The 5,742-nt window shown below is 40.3% G+C and overlaps 1 pseudogene; it reads left to right on the plus strand.

Annotated features, from left to right (window-relative positions):
- Positions 1-4,052: 4,052 nt before the first annotated feature.
- On the plus strand, positions 4,053-4,210 carry LOC114498381 (annotated as a pseudogene).
- The last annotated feature ends 1,532 nt before the right edge of the window (positions 4,211-5,742 follow it).

Genomic DNA, 5,742 nt, shown 5'->3' on the forward strand with positions numbered 1-5,742 from the left:
GAGATAGATGCCAAGACCCATCACAATGGTTTACTGTCATCACGGGTGAATGACAAGAAAGTTGAATAAGAAAGGGCTACAGACAAGTCATCTCTCCCTTTAGCTTATCAAGAGGTTACACAAACCTTCCTTGTCTTAATAGTTAGACTCCAACCTACCACCTGTAAGGTCCCTCAAATCTGTGGTCTTTGTAATTGCTGGAAATGACATAGATAATAACCCTGTTACACAGATTGAGTCCTGGGCAATGCCAGACATTGTGCTCAGTCCTTTGTCTGAATCCTTCCACATCACTGAGAAGTATGGAGACTGAAGCTGTCCCCATTTTTCAAATGAGGAAACTGAGGTTTCAAAAGATGAAATACCTTTCCCAAGGTACCCCAGCTAGAAAGTGGAGATGAACGGAAGGTCACCAGAGATCAGTTGAAGTCATCTGACTCCAGAGCCCATGCTGGGGTCTCTAAGGTGGTCTTTCATCTCTGCCAGATTATGAACTCTTTGGGAAGAGATACAGATCCTATTCACCTTTAGCCCCCATTCATCCCTGATGACCAGCTTCATCAATGGTTATTAAGATGAGATTTTAAACTTCCTTTGGTGGATGATACCCTCATCTATATCTCAAGCTACAAGACAGAAGATGCCTATGCCTGTGCATTCTGCTCAGCCCCTTGCTAAGATACCCAGTCTCCCTTGAGCCTCGCAGAAATGGGGGAGGAGGGTGTTAATCCATCTTTACAGAGGAAAAAAATATTCTTCGGTCCATCTTAGTAGACAGTGGAGTTGGGATGTCAACTCAGGGTACATAACTTTATATTTGGTCATTTCCCATCCTCTGTATCTTTACACTTTTAAGAAACTTAGAAATTATGTGAATGGGGACAAGGGTGTATGTTTGAGAAAATCTCTTTTATTGTTAAATAAAAGCTCACCTTGATTGTGAAGGGGAAAAGCTATTTTAATCTCTAATACAGACACAAATGCTCTATTGATTTTTTTAAAGCAAAGTAACAAAAACCCATTCCCCTCTTTTTGTGAAAAATCATTATTACCAGGTGTTGTGGTCTAAATAAGGATTTTAGCTAAAATGCTTTGCCAAACTATTTCAATGCAAAATCAATAATATACATGGAAACCTTATGAAAAGATGAATTAAGGATAAAACAACTCCTCACCTTTCAGTGAATACACAGATGTATGAAATATTAACATGCAGTGTTAACTTTTGGTCATCCACTGGGGTTTGAGATATAGTGGCTTTGTAGATGAGGAAAATATCAAGAGCCTTGTCTGAATATAATGGTGGCCATAACCAAACTGGGCAGGCCACAGGTACCCAAGGCCTGACGTGCTTAGAAAAGTAGAACTCTGACAAAGGAGCAGACTCTGGACTTCCCAGTAAGACTCTCACGCCTTCAGTTGCCTTCTGGACATTTTTAGTGGCTCACATGAATGACACTGTGACATGGTATTTGACTAGTCATGGCTCCAAGGCGTGCTGGGTCATGAGCATGGCAGGAAGGGAGAGATGAGTGAGTTTGGTGGCCTGAAGCGTGAAGATAACACGCTTTGACAGGTTGTACTAGTAACACTCAAGATCAAAGGTTCTGGGACCAAGGATGTGCATGGACTGTGGCCTGGCCGGGCTGTGCTTCTAAGTTTATGGCTGAGGCTTAGGTGGATTCTTTTATAACACTCATTACTTGTTTTATAAGTATTTATAGTTTTGTGTTATCTCCCTGAGTTCCTTGAGGAACCAGTATCTGAATAGTTTGTTACATTAACTGTCCTTGTTATATACACTCCAGAATAGGCACTCTATAAATATGTATTGAGGGAATAAAAGGATGGTTCAAAAACTATTCAGAGGAAGATCGGGAACAAAAATGGCACTACAATAATAGTGACGATAATTGCTGCCATTTATTGAGCACTTTGTATGTGCCAGGTGCATTATACACATTTCTGATTCTAGTCTCTTAAGTCAGAAACCTTTTGGTAAATGTTCACTGGGGCTGCTTGTGTGTCGGGTCTTGTTCTGGCTCAAGGATTCTCTGGGATGAAAGGGGCCCAGTCCATAACCTTAAGGGGCCCGCAGAAAAGATAAGAAGGCAGCTCCCATATGTGAACTAAGTGCTGCAGGAGCTGTGGAAGTTCATGCAGAATGATTTAATTACCTTGAGGAAAAAGGGACACAGGGGAGCTGAGTCTTACAGAGGAAATAACAATTTGCCACATGAAGACATTGGAGGCAGAGAGGAGGAACAGGTCAATCCAGGTAGAAAGAACAGTAAGAGCAGAGGTGAGACGATGCTCAACTGTGTGATGAGCTTATAGAACATTAATTAAGCAAATACATTGAACACCTGCTGTGTGTAGGCACTGGGAATACAATTATGAGCTTTTCCTCATGGAGCTTATAACCTAGTTTAGGAGATAGACATAAATAATAGTAAAAACTATAAACTTTTATCTCCATATTGTATTAAGTGCTATGGAGAAAAAGAATAAGGTGCTAAAAGAATAGAATATAATTTGGACTTGGCGTTTATGAGAAAGGGATATCTAAGCAAAGACCTGATGGAGTAGCCATGAAGAGAAAGGGATAAAGTGTGTGCCAGATGGGATATACTTGAGGATCTGAAAGGCCTCTAGGGAGACAGGTGGAGACAGATCACATAAGTCTCTGAAGGTGACATTTTAGGGAATTTGGATTCTATTCTAGGTGCAAGGAAAAGTGACTGAAAGGTTTTAAGCAGAGGAGAGGCATTTTACCCTTCAGTTTTATTATGGAAAATTTGAAACATACAACAAAGTTAAAAGACTTTTAAAGAGGCAATAGTATATGGAAAAAGGCTAAATATAGGATAGACCTAGGGCTGGAAGCTGAGTTGGGAGCCTTTAGTGCCCTGTAAGAGAGAAAAGATAAGCTGTGCAGTGTAGAGCCAGAGGGAGTAGGGCTAGAGAAGGAACAGTGGATTTGAAGATTATTTAGGGGTACAGTGCCTGGCCCACAACAGTTGCTGGATAAGTGTCTGCTGAATGAATGAAAATACAATCAGCAGGACTCAGAGCATCTGAGATAAGGAGATGAGTTGTAAACTGTACAAGTCATTCAACTTCCCTGAACCTAGTTTCTCACCTGTAAGATGGGGGAGGTGAAAATATTTCTTGTATTAGTTGGTCAGTGTTCTCCAGAGAAACAGAACCAATATGATGTGTGTGTGTATATGTATATATTTATGTATATATATATAAAGAGATTTATGATAAGAAATTGGCTCATAGGATTATGGAGACTGACAACTCCCAGAATCTGTAGTCAGTAAATTGGAGACTCAAGAGAGCTGACAGCATAGTTCTAGTCCTGAAGCCTGCAGTCTCAAGACCCAGAAGGATATTTCAGTTGAGTCTTAAGGCAGAAAGGAACGGATAGTTCAGCCCAAGGCAGACAGGCAGGATGGTCAGTCAGGTAGGATGGTCAGTCTTTGTTCTATTCTGGCCTTCAACTGATTGGATGAGACCCACCACATTAGGGAGAGCAATCTGCTTTACTCAGTCTACTGATTCAAGTGTTATCTCACTCCAGACACCCACACAAACATATTCAGGATAATGTATGACCAAATAACATGGCACCCTGTGGCCCAATTATGTTGATATAGAAATTAAGCATCACATTTCCCATGCTTGTTTGAAAATGCTCTATGAGTTAAAAAACAAAACAAACAAGCTATATAAATGTAAGGAGTGTCACCCTTTATTCAAGTGGAAAATATTTTCCCTAATGAAAATAGCTTACATATTTGTGGATTGGAAACATTTTATTTATTAACAAAACTGTTGATTATTCTTTGGTTTTGTGAAGTTGTTTCAGAACTTCTTCATGAGTTAACAACTGAATGATCTTGTATAAAGGAAAGACATCTAGTTTCCTAATATACCTTTTGTGCCATAGGAACAGGTGGGAATAAATTCTCCACCAAAGAGTTAGTTCGATGGGGTATCTGTGGGAACTAAAATTTTCATTTGATTCAGATATTGAACTTTTGATCACTTCTTGGCCTTTTGGCTAAGATCAAGTGTAGTATCTGTTCTTAACAGATATTGAACTTTTGGTGAAATTTCATTTGTTTCCTATTTGCATTTTACCTTCGTAACAAGTTGTGTAAAGTATGTTGAGGTTCTTACCTGGGAAGGTACAAATATCATCACCCACAGCCACTTATACTCTGATACACTTTAGTGATATGGCTCTAGAATTTTTTTGGTCCCAACCTCTCTTTTTAAAATTTTATTTTTCAATTACAGTTGACATTCAATATTATTTTGTATTAGTTTTAAGTGTATAGCATACTGGTTAGACAAGCATATAGTTTACAAAGTGATCCCCCCAATATTTTTACCACCCACCTATTTTTTATGCAGTACTTTTATATCCATGTGACTATTCTGCAACTACTAATTTATTTTATACTTGTAATCACTTCACCTTTTATACCCACCTCTCCAACCCCCCTCTCCTCTGGCAACCATCAGTCTGTTCTCTGCATCTATGAGCCTGTTTCTGAGAGAAGATTACTTTTACCTAGTGCTTCTCATGTGCCAGTTACTATTCTGTTTTACTGCACTTATCTCATTCAGTTCTCACAATGACCTTATCTTTCCTTTTACCCGTTGGAGGCATCCGTCCCCATACTTGTTACTGCACATAGACCACCTGCAGCTTGACGGATGAGGAGGAGCACGCGCTCTGGAGCCAACCTGCATGGTTTGAATCCCAGCTTTATCACAGGCTGCATGACTTTAGAGGCAACGTAATAACTTCTCTGTTCCTCAGTGTCCTCTTCTGTGAAATGGGGTAATAATTGTAAAGTGCTTAGAACAGAGCATAGCATTTAGTGTGTAAATACATGCTATATATGTGTATATGTGTATGTGTAGATAGTATGTTTATATGCTAGTATGTTTATATGGTGTTGTAGGGGTGGTGGTGACAATTGTTACACAGCAGGAAAACTCTCATGCCTGCAGGGGCCAGTGAGGTAACATCAGTGTGTAAAGCAGCCAAGAATAAGCAAGGAGAGGTAGGGTGAGTGGAGAACTAAGGAATGTCTTAACTTAAAGACATTAAAACCTGAGAATTCACAAAACACTGCTTGGGCCACTATCAATATTTGACCTCTGGTTTGCCATATGCAAAGCTGCATAGTGAGTGAGGGTTTTATAAGCAGTTTCCTTAACAATCTTACTAGCAGAGTTGTTACAAGATGGCAAGAGGGATGCTCACTTAGTCCTGCAGGCCATTCCTCAGCACTTGCCCCTTGATTTGCTTTTTGCTGAGAGGCTTTTCTCTGTGGTGAGGGCAGGCTAGTGAAAGAGGAGAGATGCAAGTGTTCCTTGCAGTCTCCCTGGAATGTCTTCAGGGCCCTCCCAATGCAGATCCCACAGCCTGCTGACTTTATTCTCTCTTCTTCATTCTCATACCTAACACAGGAGCCTCAGCTGGTGGCCATGCAGATGTGGCTGTGTTTGTGTTTGCATTGTTCATTGCATGGTGAGTCAGAGCACAGGGGCCTTATTCATCTTTTCATCCCCTGCTGCCTTAGCACACTTGATTGTTGAGTAACATCCACTGGGTCTGAGTTCTGGTCATTGTCCAACTCTCTTTTGGTAATTGCCATCTAATTTGTTTAGTTTCTCCATCTTCAGAATTGGGGTAATAACTGTCACAGAATTGGG

The sequence above is a fragment of the Phyllostomus discolor genome, chromosome 5 (genome assembly GCF_004126475.2).
Source record: "Phyllostomus discolor isolate MPI-MPIP mPhyDis1 chromosome 5, mPhyDis1.pri.v3, whole genome shotgun sequence".
Lineage (NCBI taxonomy): Eukaryota > Metazoa > Chordata > Mammalia > Chiroptera > Phyllostomidae > Phyllostomus > Phyllostomus discolor.